The sequence below is a fragment of the Bos taurus genome, chromosome 12 (genome assembly GCF_002263795.3).
Source record: "Bos taurus isolate L1 Dominette 01449 registration number 42190680 breed Hereford chromosome 12, ARS-UCD2.0, whole genome shotgun sequence".
NCBI classification, from domain to species: Eukaryota; Metazoa; Chordata; class Mammalia; order Artiodactyla; family Bovidae; genus Bos; species Bos taurus.
Window position 1 is genome coordinate 15,782,597 of NC_037339.1, and position 22,370 is coordinate 15,804,966.

The window sequence follows — 22,370 nt, forward strand, 5'->3', positions numbered from 1 at the left end:
AGACAGAGGAGCCTGGTGGGCTGTAGTCCATGGGGTCACAAAGAGTTGGACCTGAGTGAGTGAGCACAGAACAGGGTCACAGCAAAATGAAGCACAAAGTACAGAGAATTCCCATACATCCCCTCCTGCACACCCGCCACAGCCTCCCAGACTATCACCCTCCCCTCCCCTCCCCCAGAGGGTACTCTGGTTACAATTGATAAAGCTCCATTGACCCATGCCTATCACCCAGAGCCATGGCTTACACTGGGGTTCACGCTGGGTGTCGTACATTCTATGGTTTGGGTAAAGCGTGTAATGACATGCATCCACCATGAATACACAGCATATTCACGGCCTTACAACTCCTTTGTGCTCTGCTCATTCATCTTTCCCTACCTCTCACCCCTGGCAACCACTGATCTTTTTACTGCTCCCCACGGTTTTGCTTTTCCAGAATGTCATATAGTTGGAATCGTACAGTAGGCAGGCTCTTCAGCAGCAGGCGTTTAAGGCTCCTCCGTGTCTTTTCATGGCTTGATCGCTCATTTCTTTTTAATGCTGAATGCTGTTCTGTTGTCTGAATGTACCGCAGTATGTTCATCCATTCACCCACTGAAAGACTTCTTGGCTACCTCCAAGTTTTGGCAATTATGAATCTAGATGCTTTTTCTTTTTTTCTTCCTGTCTCCTCCTTCCTCAGCCTCCTTTATCATCTGTTTTTCTCCTCTGTTTCCTCCCTTTTTCCTTCTTTGTTTCCCTCCTCTTTCTCCTGTCTTTCTTGCTCTCTCATCACCTAGCATTGATGAGGCCATAGAGTAGGGGATGGGCTGTGGGGCTCAAGGCTAGGACTTTTCAGCTGGGATGCTGGCAACAGTGGGCTGGATAACTCCTTGTCTAGGGCTGCCCTGTGTATTATAGGGCATTTAGCAGCAGCCCTGGCCTTGACCCACTAGATGCCAGTAATAGCCACCTGACCCCCAGCTGTGACAACCATTTCCAGTCATTGTCAAATGTCCCCCAGGGCACAGAACCCCAGCCCTACGCCCAACATTGCTCTAGGTTCTCAGAGTATCTTCCTTGAAACAGCAGCTCTTGAAATGCTCTGAGAAAATGAAGGTTTCCATGATCGGGGGAGACAGTCGTCTTGGGCAGACTCATAGTCACACGCCAACTGAAAGGGTCTGAGAGGTCCTGCAATGAAAACACCTGCTTATCTTCAGTGGACCCAGAACTGGCCAATTGTATCTGACATTGAGATCTCTCTGTGACCCTGCCGATCCGATCACTTAGTTTGGGAAGGGCTGCGCTGTGCTCACCTCCCTGCCCCCAGGTGCCCTCAGCTCACTTGCAGGTCCCGCCTCCCAGTTGGATGTAAGGCGAGGGGTCTGGTTAGCCGGCTGCCTGGAGGGAGGCACAGAGACTCAAGCTCGGTGTCCTGGACTCTGACTCCCGTTGTGAAATTGGACAAACTTTAGAACCAAGAGGCTGAAAGGTGGCCTCCGGGGGACCACAGGGGAAGCCAGAAAGAGGTTCCCAAACTCTTCTGTATGGTAGTCTCACCTGGGGGCATTCTTTGAAAAAATACTGATGCCTCGACATCACCTGCAGACGTTCTATCTTAAGTGGTCTTGGGTAGGCCTGGACTTTGTGAGGGTTAAAAGCTCTCCAGGTGGATCCAGTATGCAGCGTGGTTGAGGAATCACCGTGGTAAGGTGGGCAACGCTGCCTGATTCTCGGTAGAATGCTCATTTCCTAGTCGTGGCTGTAGGTGAGCAGGCTTATGTGATGGAGAGGAGTTTACCCACTCTGCTGACGGAAAACCAATGACCGTCGTGAGCTCGAGATGGCAGCGTCCTAAATCCTGATCTTTCATTCACACTGGCTCAATTTCTGAGCTTTGAGCAGATTCCAGAAGGTGAGCCGGAGGTGGCAGCCCGTTCCCGCAGAGCTCCTCGCCCATCACTTTTCACTTGCTGTGACCCCTGTATCCTTCGCGGCACCCGTAAGGTAGGTGTCGTGGTCCATACGCAGTTTGGAAAAGAATTTCCAGACATGAGACAGAATGGGAGGAAAATGAAGTTTATTAGAGTGGGAGACACTGAACAGCAGGCCGGCTCAAGGGAGAGCTGAACCCTTTGCAAGCTAGTACCCAATTTTTATAGCCTCAAGACAGAGAATTTCCTACTGGAATGGTGGCATTAGGTGATTGGTTAGGATGCTATAGCATGGATAATAGGATGGGTATTTCTTTTACCTAATATGGGATCCGGAAACTGGCCAGTTTAGGTCTGGAGGCTCAGGGCAACAGTTGCTATGGGGCTTGGTCTGTCCTGTGACCTTGGTATAGGGCTCCACAATAGGCATTTATCGTTCTTCCTGCAGCTCTGAAACAAACACACTATGTGATTTGCCAGAGTTTAGCCAGGAAGAGCCAAACTAGGACTTCAACACAGACCTAAAGACAGTGGATCTCAAACTCCTGTTAGATCACATTGCTAAGTAAACCTGGTCTCCAAAAATGAAGTTGAAAAATGGTTTGGGTGCCTGTTTTCCAGATTTAGGGATTTGAGTCTTATCCAAAATAGCTTCATCAGAAATTCCAAATGAGGGAGAACAGAGTATTTTCTCTCTCCAGGTGGTGACAACATGTCCAACCCCTACACAAGGCTGGAGGGTGACTGCTGGGCACTCAGAGGCCGGGTCATTCATTCCCCTCTTGCCACCAAAATCTGATAAACAGGAAGTTGTTGCTGATGGGCCTCTGGGCCTTTGCAATTTTTTCCTCTTGAATTTGGTAAATGCATCATGCTGGGCGTCATAAAATACTGGACTTTAAGTCAGTGTTCTAACCCCAGGGCGTAGGGATTTTTTCATTTTTGTTTTTTGATGAAACCGAATTGATTTCTGCAATTCTAGACAACTGGATGACACACTCTCACCATGTTTGCGTTATAAACATTTAACTTGGATTCAGCTACCTAACGGCAGTCAGTAAGTAGCAAGCTGAGGGAGCTCAGAGGACGTAATACTATTTAACACTGTCAACTTTCTCTGTCATGCAGAATCTAAATGGGTGAAAAATTAGCAAGATGAACCATAAAATATCATTTTTATGGAGTGGGGGAGATTCACTTCAAAACCATGTTCCATTGTATAGCGCAATCTGTCACAGATTAACTAACATCCAGTGGCTGCTAAGCTCTTGGAGAACAGAGTGAAATTTCATTCTTCATGGAGAGCTTCCTTTAAGCATCTTTGCTCCTTTTTCAACTCTTCCTGTATCTGCCTTCTGGTCCAACTCGAAGCCCTTTCTCAAATAGCCAAGGCTGGTTTCTCTTTGAAGGTCAAGTGTTGGTTTCAACCCTCCCTGGTGGCTCAGATGGTAAAGCGTCTGTCTACAATTCAGGAGACACAGGTTCGATTCCTGGGTTGGAAAGATTCCCCTGGAGAAGGAATGGCAACCCACTCCAGGATGCTTGCCTGGAAAATCCCATGACGAAGGAGCCTGGTTGGCTACAGTCCATGGGGTCGCAAAGAGTCAGGCACGACTGAGCGACTTCGCTTTCACTTTCCGGGCTTGCCTTTAGAGAGCTAAGCATTCCAGCTTTCCTTGCATCTCCCATGTGGCCCCTGGCTTGGCTGGCTGGTACCCTTGGTGACTGGAATCACCTAGAATCCTCCTATAGAATTGCCTGAGTTCTGGCCATCAGCCTATTTCGTGCTTGTTAGTTGAAAGTCAGGTCAAACAGGGAACACTCATAACCTAAAACTATTAATTTAGTGGAAACTAAAGAATTAGAATGACTTTTTTTTTTCTTCCCCAGTAGGAAAATCTGTATGTAAGAATGAGTTTTGCAGTGTCGACAGTAGGAATCAGAATCTGCAATTCTGGAGAAAATCTGGTAGTCCTTTGTATGTGTAGATTTGGTTCTTAAACACTTCCCTTTTCTAAGGACTTGTCCTAAAATGGCGTGACTTCCACCTGCCTGTCAGGAATGCTTGCAGGAGGTAGGTTGGGCGGTCTGGGGAGCCCTGGGAGCTGGGTGCATTGGGACATGGTGTCGGATGGAGGAAGTTGGAGGCCCTTACTAATAACCATCCATGTATCGTCCTCTGAGTTGAATTTCTGGTTTATCAGATGGGAAATGGCTTCTACTGAGAAACCAGTCAGTTTTAGAATATACTAGATATGCCAAGAGCAGCTACTGGAAACTACATTCTTTCTGGTCATAATTTTGAGCCCCTGAGATGTTTGCAGCAGACAGAATGTGTGTGCTTGGAGCTGCCCACCGCCCTCTTCATTTTTTTTTAAATTTATTTTTATTTATTTTTTTGGCCATGCTGCATGTGGGATCTCCATTCTCTGACCAGGAATTGGACCCACTCCCCACTAGGGAAGTCCCCTGCCCTCCTGATTCACATGCAAGTCCTCTCCAGCTTGACCTCTTACCAGTGTCTCTGCGTAAACAGTTCTTTCCAGATTCCTTACCCTCTTTGTTCACTCAAACAATGGCCTTTGTAACTGAGAACAAAGTTAGGAGCAGGTGACAAATTATTTTTGATGCTGTCAAGACAAGTGGCTGTTTAATTCTGACATTTTCTCTCTCTAAGCGCGTCTTTATTCTTTACAAATAGGGTGATTCAGAGCGCCCCCTCAGAAGTCCATGCACCATGGAAACACTGAGTCCTAGTCCCTTTTCAGAAATTGGTCAGTTGTCACTCAAGAACACTATGAGGGGAATGGAACTTCCTGGTTGCCAGTCACTTTTCGTGGACCTGTGGTTGGGTCGTCCTCGGTTTTCCCCTTTCCGTCACTCATTCAGCTAGTCACCAGGCCCTATGGGTATTCTCTCCTATATAGCCCTTGAATCCTGCTTTTCTCTGTTCCCATGGGTGTAATCCCAGTCCTGGCCACGTCGCCCCCTGGGTGACTGCTCCAACTCTGAGTTTATCTATTGCCGAGGTTACTTTCAGTCCGTTCTTCCTGTTGCAACCAGACTGATTTTCTCATATATGAGAATGCTGTTTCCTCATTTAAAATTCATCGCTGGCTTCCCACAGTCTTTAGGACACAATAAAACCTCACTATGGGTCTCTGGCTTAAGTGTGGAAGCGAGTTTATATTCTTCTGAATATTCTGACTTCAGTGAACACATCACTGCTTCTCAGGGACCCCACTGGGCTCCTTCAGAATCCAACATAATTTAATCAAACACCTGCCTCGTCTCTGGGAGGTTACATCCAGAGAGGAGAGGTTCCTTTTTCTGGGAAGGGCAGGCAGAGTTCTAGGGAGGTTGTACTCAAAGTAGTAAGAGAAGGTGGAGACGCCTGTGTTGCCAGGTGCTTGTAATGAATCTTCCTGGGTCTCGAGTGGGCCACCGGGAGTCAAAGCCCAGCAACCTCTCCCCTTCGTCTTTACTCTGAACAGCTGGGCACCAGCAGCGTGGGCTTCAGAGTCAGACTGCTGGGTGTCTATCTCAGCTCCCCCACTTACAGTGTGACTTTGAGCAAGCCGCTTAACCTTTCTGTGTCATGGTTTCTTCTAGAGAAAATCATGACACCTGCTGTATCAGATAACTCTTGTTGTATCATAAACCCATTCCAAAATTTTGTAGCTGCTGAACCACTTCTTTGGTTAGGCTGGTTTCAGCCGGGCAGTTCTGGTTGTAGCTCAGCTCACCCACACACCTTGCTTGGCTGGCAGATTGTTAGGTGGCTCTGCTTCCAGGGATGATCTGTCAGTTCCAACCCTTTGTCTCTTCGGCACGTGGTCTCTCATCCGCCAGCAGGCTACCCCAAGCATCGTCTCACAGCAGAGGCCCGACAGAGAGAAAGCAAGGCCTCTCGAAATCTAGGCTTGGAACTGGCCCACCCTTACTTCTACTGACCACGTTCTGTAGGTGGGAGCAAGTCACAAGACCAGCCCACATTCAAGGGATGGAAATGCATTTCCCCTCTTGATGGCAGGAGCTCTGACAGACAAGGAGGCAGGGGAGCATTTGGTTGGGACCCCAGTGCACTTTATCCACTAAACATCCACTATATACTTTATAGGTTGTTGTGCAAATCAGGTGAGACGGTACATGCAAAGTGCTTATTACAATAGAGACTATGTTGGAAGCACTCAATATGTTTTACCCATTATTATAATAATATTTTTGGTATATCTTTAAAAATACAGAAATTAGAGCAATTCATAGAAAACTACCTCAAATACTTCTGAGGATTTTTTTAGTTGGTTTAGCATGATTTTTGGTGGTCCTGGAAGAGCTGTCTCAATTCAGCATCTGAGCTCCTCTTTATGCTCTTAAACACAGATTTATTGCGAGGACTGGATAAGTTAATGTATACAAAATGGTGAACTTAGTGTCTGAAATGTAATAAACACTAAGTAATGGTATTTATGATTATTATATTATGGCAACAAGGTTAATGATTTGGAAGAGAATCACCCAGCCCCACTTGCTTGCTAAAATAAATGCAAGTTGGCATAAACGTGATGCTGAGAAATCTAATAGGTGATCAATGCCTGAAGCAGAAGCAGAATAAAGTGGAAATTTTCTCACATACACATAGAGAACAAATACAGTAATTCCCTATACCTCCATTATGCATCTTCTGTAGATCAATGAGCCCATCTTCATTTACTGCCCTGATTTTTTTTTGGGAGGGGTAGAGTTTTTCAACACAAATCCTGGATGTCACACAAGTGTTTCAGGATGTATCACTGAAACATTTTTAATATAATTCAGGCTTCCCTGGTGGCTCAACTGGTAAAGAATCCACCTGCAATGCGGGAGACCTGGGTTTGAGCCCTGGGTTGGGAATATCCCCTGAGAAGGGAAAGGCTGCCCACTCCAGTATTCTGGCCTGGAGAATTCCATGGACTGTAGTCTATGGGGCCACAAAAATTCGGACACGACTGAGCGACTTTCACTTCACTTCACAATGTTATAATCACACCTACCCAAATTAACTATAATGCCTGAATATCATCTAATATCTGATTCATAATAAAATGGACAAGATCCATACATTACATTTGTTGTTACATAAGAAACACTGTGGCTCAGCTGGTAAAGAATCCGCCTGCAATGCGGGAGACCCGGGTTCCATCCCTGGGTCGGGAAGATCCCCTGGAGAAGGAATAGGCTACCCATTCCAGTATTCTTGCCTGGAGAATTCCATGGACTGTATAGTCCCTGGGGTCGCAAAGAACTGGACACAACTGAGCAATTTTCACTTTCACTTTCAAGAAACATAAGTTTGGTTTATAGGAGGAGAATTTGTTTTTGCAGTTCTTGGAGCATCCAGAATCGGCTAGTACTATTTGAGGTCTGTATTCCCAGGTGGTGCAGTGATGAAGAAGCTGCCTGCAATGCAGGAGACACAGGTTTGATCCCTGGGTCGGGAAGATCCCCTGGAGAAGGAAATGGCAACCCACTCCAGTATTCTTGCCTAGGAAATGCCATGGACAGAGAAGCCTGGTGGGTTATAGTCCATGGGGTTGCAGAAGAGTTGGACACGGTGACTAAAGAGCAAACAACATTCAAGGTCCAGCCTTCCAGGGACATGAAAAGGGCCTGTTGGATCTGGGGTAGATGTAGCAGTGTAGCTTTCTGAACTCTTTTGAGCATCTCCAAAAAACATTGATGTTGCCATTTGGTGTGTTTAAAGCCACCCCGATTTAGAAGTATTCAGAGATGTGCTCAGAGAAGGCAATGGCACCCACTCCAGTACTCTTGCCTGGAAAATCCCATGGATAGAGGAGCCTGGTGGGCTGCAGTCCATGGGGTCGCTAAGAGTCAGACACGACTGAGCGACTTCACTTTCACTTTTATGCATTGGAGAAGAAATGGCAACCCACTCCAGTGTTCTCGCCTGGAGAATCCCAGGAACAGGGGAGCCTGGTGGGCTGCCGTTTATGGGGTCGCACAGAGTCGGACACGACTGAAGCAACTTAGCAGCAGCAGCAGCAGCAGCAGAGGTGTGCTCCCTAGAGCTATACAGTGTGATGAATCGACAATGCTTAAGTGGCTAGCTTTATTAATCTCAAGGTCATCTGGAAGATTTGAGACCCACACTGTTATCCTGAAACCTGAAGTCTTGGGAAGAATGGAAGCAAAGAAGCTGCTTATGCTGACGAAGGCCCCTTGCAGCATTCTAAGATCTGACAAATGGAGAGGTGGCCCCAAGTTAAAGAGAGTTTAATATCAGGCTGTCACACAGGAAGCCAAGTTTCTTAAAATTTTTTTAAAAATTCTCTTTCAGAGTATTGGCTGTGATAATCAGATAGGAATTGGGGAAGGAAGAGAGGATGCCAAAAGGCCTCAGTGTTTTCTTTGCTTGTCTGAAGTCAGAAGTCTTAAAAAAGCAAACAAGCAGGCCCTCTTTTTCTCTTTGTGTGATGTGATTAAAGGGGAAAGATCTTAATCTTCTGGACAAAGTAGATTTGTGCATTTACACGTTTGTTCAATATCCAGGCTAGAAACCAGAAAGCTAGACCAGTTTTCTCCCTTCTTCCCTGCATGTAGTAAATCACCGAATGAGGCCAGTTTTTCTTCCTTAGTGTTTCTTGAACTTGGCCCCTACTCTTTATCTGTGAGACCACTGACCCAGCTCCTGTCCTCATCAGACGATGCCTAATCTCTTGTGGTCGGATCCTCAGTAAATCCTTTCTGCACTGTAGCCAGAGTGTGTGCTCAGTTACTGAGTTGTGTCCAACTTTTTGTGACCCCGTGAACTGTAGCCCACCAGACTCCTTTGTCTATGGAATTCTCCAGGCAAGAACACTGGAGTGGGTTGCTATTTCCTCCTTCAAGGGATCTTCCCAACCCAGGGATCGAACCTGAGTCTCTTACGTCTCCTACATTGGCAGATGGATTCTTTACCACTAGCATCACCTAGGAAGCCCCTGTAGTCAGAATGAGCCATTTAAACTACAATCCTGGCTATTTCTTAAGCCTCCTTCAAAGCTTTTAGTGGGTCCTTATTTCTTGAAGTGGTTCCTACCACCAGTATGCTGGGTTGTATTACATGTGTGCAGAAATATTGATCTCTTTGGCTCCAAGGATGGCCTAGTCGTGAGCAGCCTCACTTATTTACCCCTATACAGCCCATGGAATTCTCCAGATCAGAAAACTGGAGTGGGTAGCCATTCCCTTGTCCAGGAGATCTTCCCAACCCAGGGATCAGACCCAGGTCTCCCGCATTGCAGGCAGATAGATTCTTTACCAGCTGAGCTACCAGAGAAGCCCTGTATTTCACACAGATGTCATTTACTGCACGTGTGTGCATGCTAAGTCCCTTCAGTCACGTCTGACTCTGTGACCCTATGGACTGTAACCCATACCATGATGCAAAAAACACTTATGAAATAAAATCCAAGCTCCTGTCTTCAGCTCCTGTCTTGGTATCATTCTTTGCCCACACAGTTCTCTGTACCTGAAACATTCTTTTGTATCTTGTATGCCTTTGTACCTTGCAATTTTCAATCACCCTCTAAGACTCAATTCAAGAATCATCTGTGTTAGGAAGCCTTCTTGGAAATTCAAGTTTAGGCCAATGACCATCTTTTGTATCCTCACTGAACCCTTGGCCATGAGTTTTTTTGTTGTTGTTGTTGTTTTTTCCTTAAATGTTTTGGCCAAGATACATGGTTTGTGGGATTTTAGCTCCCTAATCTGGGCCCTAAGCAGTGAGAGCTTGGAGTCCTAACTAACTACTGGCCCACCAGGGAATTCCCCACGAATATCCCTTTATCAAATCATTCACCATGCTACCATGTAGTTTGGTTTTGTATCTGTCCCTCCTCCCAGCCTGAGAATTCCTTCAAGACAATTTTAATCATCTAAGAATTCCTCCTGCTTGGCTTGGTGTCTGGCACACAGTAGGTGCTCAGTAAATAAGCAACTCATGAGACAACTCAGAAGAGAAGTTCAGCACACATTCATCTGCTGACAGTGTAGCTAAAAACCAGAAGCTTTCCTGCCCTTTGCTAATGAGGTCTGATCTCAAGAATCCCCCAGCACTGGATTATGTCAAGTCCAAAATATCAGAATGCTGAAGTCAGTGGCATCAAAAGCTGATATGGTGGAACACTCTTCTCTGATCTCAGCAGTCTTATTGTGTTTAACAGCAGCAGATGAGAAACAAGCCATGCAAGGAGGAGGGCAGAGAAGTGAGAATTGCTACATCAGACAGAAAACCCCCCAATGCTGAGACACACGGGGGTCTCTGTCGTCACCTCTGAGAGTTTCGTGTTATTTTAGTTGTTAAGGTTTGTAGACTATTAGTTGGCAGAAAATAATCACTTCCTAGATTACACATGTGTAAAGAGACTGGTATGGAGTCCAGATTAGAGAATGTTGCTGCTAGTTGGAGAGACAACGTATAAAAGTCTCACATCTTGGTTTTTTTTTTTTTTTTTAAGCATTCTATTTATTTTTTTTGGCTGTGCTGGATCTTTGTTGCTGCACGCGGGCTTCCTCTAGCTGTGGTGAGCCGGGGCTGCTCTCTAGTTGCTGTGTGTGGGCTTCTCTTTCTGGTGGCTTCCCTTGTCGCAGAGCACAGGCTCTAGGGTCTGGTGGGCTTACTTGCCCCTCAGGATGCAGAATCCTCCTGGACCAGGGATCAAACCTGTATCCCCTGCATCGGCAGGCAGATTCTCAGCCACTTGACCACCAGGGCAGTCCCACGTCTTGATTTTGAACACACTCATACATACATACACACTTGAGTTTGAAGGACGTGCCCCCTTTAGAAATCTGACTTGTGAAGCCCAGCAGCTGCAGAAGTAGGGCTCTGTGTCCTGAGGTCTTCACGATGGAGATGTTCTCCATGGACAGCCTTACTAGTACAGCATGGTTGAGTCACAGTGGCCTCTTTATGTTCCTGATCTTTCTTAGTGGAGCAAAGGTCAACGAGGGAGGCAGTGATGCTCTGGGTATTTGAGTCACAAAGAGGACAGAGAAAGTACAGCTGTGAGTTTTGATGAAGGGGCCCTCTTGGTAGGGAGGAGTTAGCATACCTGGATGAGTGTCATATACTGCAGGATGGTATAACCAGAGAGCATGTCCATACACCATCTGCTCAGTTCAGCAAGGGAACATGTGATCATCACAGCCTAACTCATCTTCCTGATCTTGGGGGCTCCACTGTTGTTGATATTTAGTTGCTAAGTCATGTTTGACTCTTTGCGACCCCATGGACTCTAGCCTGCCAGGCTCCTCTGTCTATGGGATTTTCCAAGCAAGGATACTAGAGTGGATTGCCATTTCCTTCTCCAGGGGATCTTCCTGCCCCAGGGATCAAACCTGTGTCTCCTATATTGGCAACTAGACTCTTAACCACTGAGTCACCAAGGAACCAGGCTTTGCTAATGTTCAAACTTCCTTCTCCAGGGGATCTTCCTGCCCCAGGGATCAAACCTGTGTCTCCTATATTGGCAACTAGACTCTTAACCACTGAGTCACCAAGGAACCAGGCTTTGCTAATGTTCAAACTTCCTTCTCCAGGGGATCTTCCTGCCCCAGGGATCAAACCTGTGTCTCCTATATTGGCAACTAGACTCTTAACCACTGAGTCACCAAGGAACCAGGCTTTGCTAATGTTCAAACTAGGCATTCTCCAACTTAACAAACATTATTATCCAAGAATTGGTATACTGCATTTTACTGGAAAAAAGAAAAAAAGAGCAAGTGGCACTATGACAAAAAATATTATTATGGATATGATGGGGAAAATAACCAGAAATCTTACTCTAAGCTAAGTCTTATTCCAAGCTACTAACATTCTTCTTTCTGCGTGTCTGTGAATAAGATAGAGACTGCCCAGTGGCTGTGACTGACATCTCTCAATATGAAAACAGTTTTGGAGATCATGTGTATGTATAGCTGTGTAAAGTTTTTGTTCATCATAATGAGCTGGAGTACAGTGTACACATAAGGTATATACATATCTATACACATATTTTGGGTTTTTAAATTTATTTTTAATTGAAGGATAATTGCTTTGCAGTATTGCATTGGTTTCTACCAAACATCAGCATGAATCAGCCATAGGTTTATCCATGTCCGCTCCCACTTGAACCTCCCTCCCACCTCCCTCCCCATCCCACTCCTCTAGGTTGTTATCAGCCTTGGTTTGAATTCTCTGAGTCATACAGCAAATTCCCACTGGCTATCTACTTTACATATGGTAATGTAAGTTTCCATGTTACTCTCTCCATACCTCCCACCCTCTCCTTCTCCACCCCCACAAACATTTTATATGTGTGTGTGTATATATATATATTTCCAAGAAAAGTGAAAAACATCTTAAAAATATCCACAGAGTCCATAAGATTGTTCTATACATCAGTGTCTCTTTTGCTGTCTCGTACACTGGGTTATTGTTACCATCTTTCTAAATTCCATATATATGCGTTAGTATACTGTATTGGTGTTTTTCTTTCTGGCTTACTTCACTCTGTATAATAGGCTCCAGTTTCATCCACCTCATTAGAACTGATTCAAATGAATTCTTTTTAATGGCTGAGTAATACTCCATTGTGTATATGTACCACAGCTTTCTTATCCATTCATCTGCTGATGGGCATCTAGGTTGCTTCCATGTCCTGGCTGGAGAGGGAGAGGGTGGGAAGATTTGGGAGAATGGCATTGAAACATGTAAAATATCATGTAAGAAACGAGTTGCCAGTCCAGGTGCGATGCACGATACTGGATGCTTGGGGCTAGTGCACTGGGACAACCCAGAGGGATGGTATGGGGAGGGAGGAGGGAGGAGGGTTCAGGATGGGGAACACATGTATACCTGTGGCGGATTCATTTTGATATTTGGCAAAACTAATACAATTATGTAAAGTTTAAAAATAAAATAAAATTAGAAAAAAAAATATCCAAAACAAAGAAGAGGAACTGATTAAAATATACATTGTGAGTGAGAAAGGCATATATACGCTAGTGAGGCATATATCAATGAGCTTATATTTATTCAGTTATTCAATCATTCATCAAATATTTTCTAAACACCTAAGTCTGTTCCAGCTTTGTTATAAGGACTGGAGTTTCACTGAGGAGAAGGGTAGTCATGGAGCTTATATTCCAGTGGAGAAACAAACAAACAAGCAATCATATAAAGCAGGGTGATCTTGTGTGTACTCAGTTAAGTTCAACTCTTTGCGATCCCATGGACTATAGCCTGCCAGGCTCCTCTATCCATGAAAATTTCCAGGAAAGAATACTCAAATGAGTTGCCATTTCCTACTCTAAGTGATCTTCAGTTCAGTTCAGTTAAGTTCAGTCGCTCAGTCGTGTCTGACTCTTTGCAACCCCATGAATGGCAGCACGCCAGGCCTCCCTGTCCATCACCATCTCCCGGAGTTCACTCAAACTCACGTCCATTGAGTTGGTGATGCCATCCAGCCATCTCATCCTCTGTCGTCCCCTTTTCCTCCTGCCCCCAATCCCTCCCAGCATCAGAGTCTTTTCCAATGAGTCAGCTCTTCGCATGAAGTGGCCAAAGTATTGGAGTTTCAGCTTTAGCATCATTCCCTCCAATGAACACCCAGGGCTGATCTCCTTCGGAATGGACTAGTTGGATCTCCTTGCAGTCCAAGGGACTCTCAAGAGTCTTCTCCAACACCACAGTTCAAAGCATCAATTCTTCGGTGCTTAGCTTTCTTCACAGTCCAACTCTCACATCCATACATGACTACTGGAAAAACCATAGCCTTGACTAGATGGACCTTTGTTGGCAAAGTAATATCTCTGCTTTTGAATATGCTGTCTAGGTTGGTCATAACTTTCCTTCCAAGGAGTAAGCATCTTTTAATTTCATGGCTGTAGTCACCATCTGCAGTGATTGTGGAGCCCCGAAAAATAAAGTCTGACACTGTTTTCACTGTTTCCCCGTCTATTTGCCATGAAGTGATGGGGCCAGATGCCATGATCTTTGTTTTCTAAATGTTGAGCTTTAAGCCAACTTTTTCACTCTCTCACTTTCATCAAGAGGCTTTTGAGTTCCTCTTCACTTTCTGCCATAAGGGTGATGTCATCTGCATATCTGAGGTTATTGATATTTCTCCCGGCAATCTTGATTCTAGTTTGTGCTTCCTCCACCCCAGCATTTCTCATGATGTACTCTGCATATAAATTAAATAAGCAGGGTGACCATACACAGCCTTGATGTACTCCTTTTCCTATTTGGAACCATTCTGTTGTTCCATGTCCAATTCTGTTGCTTCCTGACCTGCATATAGGTTTCTCAAGACCTAGTGTTAAATGCTATGGAGTAAGAAATAGGAAATGAGCTAGTGGACTAGAAGATTGTGTATGGTTTGAGACAGTATTGTCAGGAAAGGCCTCTTTGAGACTTCTCAAATAAGGTGTGGGACGTGATGTTCTTTATCGTTATCCCCTGTTTATATACGATGTGTATACTGATGAGTTAGGAAGGTGTGATATTGATGTGATGTGATGTTTATATGATATGATATGTGGTGTGAACGGAGAAGGCAATGGCACCCCACTCCAGTACTCTTGCCTGGAAAATCCCATGGACAGAGGAGCCTGGTAGGCTGCAGTCCATGGGGTCTCGAAGAGTCGGATACGACTGAGCGTCTTCACTTTTACTTTCATGCATTGGAGAAGGAAATGGCAGCCCACTCCAGTGTTCTTGCCTGGAGAATCCCAGGGACAGGGGAGCCTCGTGGGCTGCTGTCTGTGGGGTTGCACAGAGTCGGACACGACTGAAGCGACTTAGCAGCAGTGCTGTGAAATTGATGTGATATGTGATGTGATGTTTATATGATGTGATGTGGTATGTGATGTGATGTTTATATGATGTGATATGTGATATGTTTATATGATGTGATGTGGTATGTGATGTGATGTTTATATGATGTGATGTGGTATGTGATGTGATGTTTATATGATGTGATATGTGATATGTTTATATGATGTGATGTGGTATGTGACGTGATGTTTATATGATACGGTATGTGACGTGATGTTTATATGATGTGATGTATGTGATGTGATGTTTATATGATGTGGTACGTGACGTGATGTTTATATGATGTGATGTGGTATGTGACGTGATGTTTATATGATGTGATGTGGTATGTGATATGATGTTTATATGATGTGATGTGGTATGTGATGTGATGTTTATATGATGTGATATGTGATATGTTTATATGATGTGATGTGGTATGTGACGTGATGTTTATATGATGTGGTATGTGACGTGATGTTTATATGATGTGATGTGGTATGTGACGTGATGTTTATATGATGTGGTATGTGAGTGATGTTTATATGATGTGATGTGGTATGTGATGTGATGTTTATATGATGTGATGTGGTATGTGATGTGATGTTTATATGATGTGATGTGGTATGTGACGTGATGTTTATATGATGTGGTATGTGACGTGATGTTTATATGATGTGGTATGTGACGTGATGTTTATATGATATGGTATGTGACGTGATGTTTATATGATGTGATGTGGTATGTGATGTGATGTTTATATGATGTGATGTGGTATGTGATGTGATGTTTATATAATGTGATATGTGATATGTTTATATGATGTGATGTGGTATGTGACGTGATGTTTATATGATGTGGTATGTGAGTGATGTTTATATGATGTGATGTGGTATGTGATGTGATGTTTATATGATGTGGTACGTGACGTGATGTTTATATGATGTGATGTGGTATGTGATGTGATGTTTATATGATGTGGTACGTGACGTGATGTTTATATGATGTGATGTGGTATGTGACGTGATGTGCTATTGGCTGTGATACGTTTGCTGATGCCTTGTGAAGGTGTGGGGAGAGGAAGCACTCTATTACCCTAGTGTCAGCCTGTTGGCGATTCTGGGGTATGATCTTCACAAGTGCGTCTCGCCCCCCCACCCCTTTAGGTGGGACAGGATGGCTAGAGGGGGCTGCAGTTGAGTATTTCCCTTCCCCAAGGTAGGCTGGGCTCTGGTAAAACCCCAGCAGGTTAGGTGCTGGCAAAACAGTCCCTCCTGAGGGCAGACTGCCTTAAGAAGAACAGAATGTTCTAGTGTATTTCACAGTGGCTACCTCTCCCTTCTCCCTGCTGGAAGGGGGAGAGGATTTTTCTTTGATCTTCACCAGGAAAATCTGCAGGAGCTCCTGAAACTCAGGAAAGTGTGAGGGTTCCTCCAAGACTGGGTCCCTCTCAGAGTCATCCACTCAGATCCTCCAGCAACTCATCAGTTACGGCTCAGAGATTCCTCTCTCAGCACTGGTTCTCAGGGGTATTTCTGCTCCAGTAAGTTGTGGTTCTCTGTTATCCTCTCTCTGTCTCTGCAGTTCAGGGGCAGTGGTTTTCCCTGTGACCTCAGTTTTTGGCAGACACAGAAGAGTTGTTGATTTTCAGATTGTAAAGTTTTTCCTTGTAAGGACGGACAACTTCCAAGGTCCTCATGTGCTGACTGGAAAGCAGACTGAAAGGCCACTTTGAGATGTCTGAGCTGAGATCAGAATGCAGAGGAGGAGCTGCAGAGTTAGAGATGGGCAAGGGCCACTTTTCCTGGCAGGGGAAGAGCATATTCAGAGGCCCTGAGGCAGAAGCCAGTGTGGCTGAGCTGAGCATCCAGGCAGAAGGTGAGTGGAGGCGGGCTCAGAATGGAGACAGGGGCTGGCAGGCAAACATGTGAGACAAGCAAGCAGAACGGAAGAGGACTCCTTGCTGATGGGAATTGCCCATTCCAGTAAAGGAGCTTGTGCACAGCATGGGTAAAATCTGATTTTGAGGAAGGCAAAGAACAGTCCCTGGCTCAGCCTCAGTGGGGAGGACAATCGGGACTGAATTCTGGGAGGATGGGGCGGGGAGGGGTCACTCCCCCTCCTGCCTCCTCCCACAGGGGAGCCCACTGTGGCCCAGGAGGTTGGTCAGATGACTCCACAGGGCTGGGATCCTCCAAGCAATGGAATCATGGCCCTCAGAATAACCCCCCCTGTTGTGTGGTTGATGGGGGTGGAGAAAGATGATGAGGCTGCATGGGAGCCATGGGCCCTGCCCACAAACTCCCCTTGCCTGCATTTCACCTCTCAGAGCACCCTAGACAGAGACCTTTGGTTCTCAGAGCTCTTGGAATCTGTTGAAATTGTCTTTATGGTGATTTGATTGTCTTGCTGGCAGAGCATGTTTTCCTGACCTCGACGAGGTACTCCAGAGAAAGTTAGATGCATTTCAAAATCTGGGTTTATACAAAAAAGTAGGCAAGCAATTGCCAGGTAAATTCCATCCCCATGAAGATCAAATGCAGATTTTTTTTTCAGACGAGAAAACTGTTTTAGTCCCAAAGAGTGGTTTTCTTTTTCTTTCTGAATCATTTGAATAATGGCCTGGGTGATGCATCTCACATCTCCTATTTGTCTCCTGGAGACTGATTTAGCCTTAAATGTGCTGAGTGACAAGTCTTCCATCATCCACCTATAGAAATCCTTGCGCAGTCTAATTTTAGTTCTTACAGTCGTGACTTTGCCCAAGCATGCCTTTTCTCATTTTAATTCCATTATTTCTTGATCCCATTAATCACCTCTGTTATGTTAAACCTTTTCTCCAGTATCTTAGGAAATTGTGACTTTCTCTTCTAAGGCCTTGGTGCTATGGCACCCCACTCCAGTACTCTTGCCTGGAAAATCCCATGGACAGAGGAGCCTGGTAGGCTACAGTCCATGGGGTCGCTAGGAGTCGGATACAACTGAGTGACTTCACTTTCATTTTTCACTTTCATGCATTGGAGAAGGAAATGGCAACCCACTCCAGTGTTCTTGCTTGGAAAATCCCAGGGATAGGGGAGCCTGGTGGGCTGCTGTCTCTGGGGTCGCACAGAGTCAGACATGACTGAAGTGACTTAGCAGCAGCAGCAGCTAGATATTTTATTTCTCAGGATCCACCCTCCCAATCTGGGGTCGCAAGAATATTGGTATTTGCTCCCCACCTTCTTCCCACCATGGGCTTCCCTGGTTGCTCAGACGGTAAAGAATCTGCCTGCCGTGTGGGAGACCCAGGTTCGACCAGGAAGATCCCCTGGAGAAGGGAACGGCAACCCACTCCAGTATTCTTGCCTAGAGAATCCCCTGGACAGAGGAGCCCGGAGGGCTACAGTCTACAGGGTCACGAAGAGTCAGACAGAACCAAACGACTAACACACTTTCTTCCCACCATAGGCATGTGGGTTTGGTAGGGAAGCCTGCCACAAAGAATACTGGGCTGCCGCCTGGGAGACAGCTGTCCAGGTGTGTGTCTAAAATCTGAAAGCTCAAGAGGGGAAAGTTCTTCCTGGTCTTTTCCAGGTTCTGGTGGCTCCAGGTGCTTCTTGGCTTGTGACTTCATCACCCCAGTCTCTGCCTCCGTCTTTTCATGGTGCTCTCCTCTATGCCTGTGTCTCCTCTTCCGTTTCTCATATTATTGTTCAGTCCCTCGGTTCTGTCCGACTCTTTGCGACCCCGTGGACTGCAGCACGCCAGGCTCCCCTGTCCTTCACCATATTCCAGGGTTTGCTCAAACTCACGTGCATTGAGTAAACGATGCCATCCAACCATCTCGTCCTCTGTTAGCCCCTTCTCCTGCCTTCGATCTTTCCCAGCATCAGGGTCTTTTCTGAGGAGTCAGTTCTTCGCATCAAGTGGCCAAAGTATTGGAGCTTCAGCTTCAGCATCCATCCTTCCAGTGAATATTCATTGGGTTGATTTCCTTTAGGAATCTCTGGTTTGATCTTCTTGCTGTTCAAGGGACTCTCAAGAGTCTTCTCCAACACCACAGTTCTGAAGCATCAATTCTTCGGCCCTCAGCCTTCTATGTATTGTAAGGACTTGTTATTGTACGTAGGAGCCCTCTGGGTAATCCAGGAAGATTTTCTCCTGGGATCCTAACTTAATTATAAAGATTCCTTTTCGAAATAAGGTCACCTTCACAGTTTCTGGGGGTTAGAACACATACATATATTTTGGGGGGGCCACCATCCAATCTACTGCAGTGGTCATCTCTCTCTTTTTTTCTCATTCACTCAAGTTGCTGCCTTGGCCTGAAATCGACACCGTTAGAAACACAACTGAGATTTAAGAGCTGTATCTCTTGTTGTTGTTGTTTAGTCACTCAGTCATGTCCAATTCCTTTTCAACCCCATGGACTGTAGCCCACCAGGCTCCTCTGTCCATGGGATTCTCCAGGCAAGAATACTGGAGTGGGTTGCCGTTTACTTCTTCAGGGATCTTCCTGACCCAGGGATTGGACTCAGGTCTCCTGTAATGGCAGGTGGGTTCTTTACCACTGAGCCACCTGGGAAGCCCACGAGGGCTCCTAATGAAAAGTTAACTGTCTCTGCAAAAGGCCGCCTGAACTTTAGTGCCCACTAGCAGAGGATGGAGAGCAGGATCCTCAGGGAAGGGGACCGATGAGGCCAATTTTAGTAAAGCAGTAAGAAGCAGGAATGGTCTGACATGTGGAGCACTACAGGGTGAAGGACTGGAGCACGTTTAGCTGAAGACTGTGGGTCCCCCGCAGACGGACTCATGGAAGGGCACCCGAGTGAAAAGTCAGAGTCTGACCTTTCCTCAGTTTGTATCTTGTGCAGGGCTCACCTTCCTGGACACCCTGGGGAAACTGAGCATCCTCCTGCTCTCATCTGTTTGTTTCTGGGTCATCCTAGAGCGAGTGTGGAGTCCTCAGTGGAACTGAGTTAGGCTTTTAAGAGTGAACGGATGCCGATAGCCACTTATCCCATCCTGAAACACAGGTCCACATGGGTCTTATGCCTAGAGAGTGGAAGAATCTATAGAACCCCCACCCCTGCCAGCCACCACCCCACCAGGTGAGTATTTCTCCTCCCGCATTTGGTCGTCTCTAATAAGCTCAGTGAAGTTTAGGAATGTTTCCTACATACAGATCTTTCTGTTAGAACTGAAGTTTATTTGGGTAACCAGATGACATCACAAAACCCCAAATTTGTAGAGATCCCAGTGGTGTATATTGCTTGTTCCCCAGGGGGTATGACTTTGACCTATTCTGTAATGAATAAATGAATGAACGGATAAATAAATAATTTACATCAACCTTTCCTATAAGAATTTTTTGTTTGCCCAAGGTAAGAATCAAGGTTAGCAAATACAGCCCTGGGTAATAGAAGTTTCATTTTTAAGCCTCGTCTAATTTCTGTTCTGGGAACCTCAGGACTGCTAGGAGAACTCTCTGTGCTGTTTGCTCCAAGAGACTGTGCACAGCAGGGTAAGTGCCTTGTGTTCTGCAGACAGACAGACTGAGTTCACATTCTGGTTACTTGATTTAATGCACTAGGGGGTTGGGGGCTAATTACTTGCCTTTTCTAGGACTCGATTCTCTCATCTGTAAAGGATGATAAGGGCCAGTGATAATTGCTCTCTCTTAAGGATTGAACCGGAGAAGGCAATGGCACCCCACTCCAGTACTCTTGCCTGGAAAATCCCATGGACGGAGGAGCCTGGTAGGCTGCAATCCACGGGGTCGCTAAGAGTCAGACACGACTGAGCAACTTCACTTTCACTTTTCACTTTCATGCATTGGAGAAGGAAATGGCAACCCACTCCAGTGTTCTTGCCTGGAGAATCCCAGGGATGACGGGGGAGCCTGGTAGGCTGCCGTCCATGGTGTCACACAGAGTCGGACACAACTGAAGTGACTTAGCAGCAGCAAGGATTGAACAAAGCACATCGAAAGAGCTTCAGTTTTCAGTAAGTGTTCATTGCTGTGACTTCTCTCAGGGGCAATGCCATCCACTAGGGAGCTGGTGCAGATCAGATGGGTTGGAAAGACAAGGAAGTATTTGGTCAGCGCACTGCCATTGGGCTGGGGTCAGGTAAGGAGATGACAGGTCCTTATTGAGGATTCAGTTCTCTCCCCTTGAGCATTTACTGCCTGTATCCCTCCAGGCTCTGAATCTGTCTTGCTATGATCAGCTCTCCCTGGAAACCAGCTTTCTATGCACAGGTATTACAATGAAATTCATCATTAGATTTGCTCCAGGCTCCCCAAGCACACGGTGTGGTTCATTGGTAATTATGTGTGATGTTTGGAGTGTGAGGCATTAAGAAATTGAAATGCCATAAACTTTACAGACCTGAAGGTGAGATTATCCATGACTGTAATGGTTTCCAAATGCAAATTGAACGTCTTTCTTTTGATGCCAAATGGTGGCAAGAAATGAACATGGATCTTTGATCCTTTGCCAGTGTCTAGAGAGATGATGAGGTCTCTGGGATGGGAGAATAGATCCTCATCAAGACTTCTGGCTTGAGGAAGCTGTTTAATCTCCATTCTCAGTGGCTGTGGCTTTGAGGCAGCTGTGACTGAAGGGTCCCAAGTGCTACTGAAAACAGCTCATCAGTTCAGAACAAAGCTGATTATGTAAATTGTGCATTAAGATGCAGCTCCAATTTAATTTTACTCTGTAAATAAATATCCCATTAACATCCATCTGTTGAAAGTCAGGTAAGACCGTTCTCTAAGACTGTATAGCTAGGACCTCAGCGAGTGCTCCATAAATACTGACGGGGAGGGATTAGGATGTCCAGATTCACTCTGTAGAACTTTATTATCATTATTTTTCTTTAAATGGCATGTCAGCTCTAAAATCAATTTAGAGCAAGTAGAAGCTCTCACTGGTTGAGAGAGACACTCCATCTATTTCTGGCCCTGCTCTTTCGAGGGTACACGAACGCTTTCTCTGATTGCTGTCACCGAGATCAATAATAATTATGGCTCACCAATTCTCTCCCAAAATAAAAACATTTCAGCTGATGAGAAGTGAGCACTAAATTAGCTCCGGCTCTTTTTGCTGCAGGGCAGTTTTCCCAGCCAGAAATGCCATTTGTGAGAGTTGTATTTATGGAATGGGTCCCACTTCCCGCTCAGAGTGGGCGGGGGAGGGGCAGGTGGCAGAAAACCCCATCAGACCTCTGGAACCGAACCAGAATTGGCAGTGGGGTAGCAGGAGTGAGACAGCCTGCCTCCAGAGAGCTGCCCTCTTCTCTCAGCCCCATCACTGCCCTTGGCCCTGGAGCTCCAGGAAAAGCTTTGCTACTTCCACGGTGGCCTCTTAGTATCAGGGACTTCCAATACTTCTTGGCCATTATCTGCTAAGATTTTGGTGGGAATGAATTGCTGCCATAAGGATCAGTAAGAACCTGTTGTGTTTCAGGATGTTGCTGGTGGTGGTGGTGATGTTTGTGGGAAAGAGGTAGGGATCAGGATGAGCATCGGGCTAGGAAATGTGCGGGGATGACCCACTGTGGGCTACACACTCTAACCCCAAGGCACTGTTTTCCAAATTGCTGGTCACTTTTACAGGAAAAGTGAG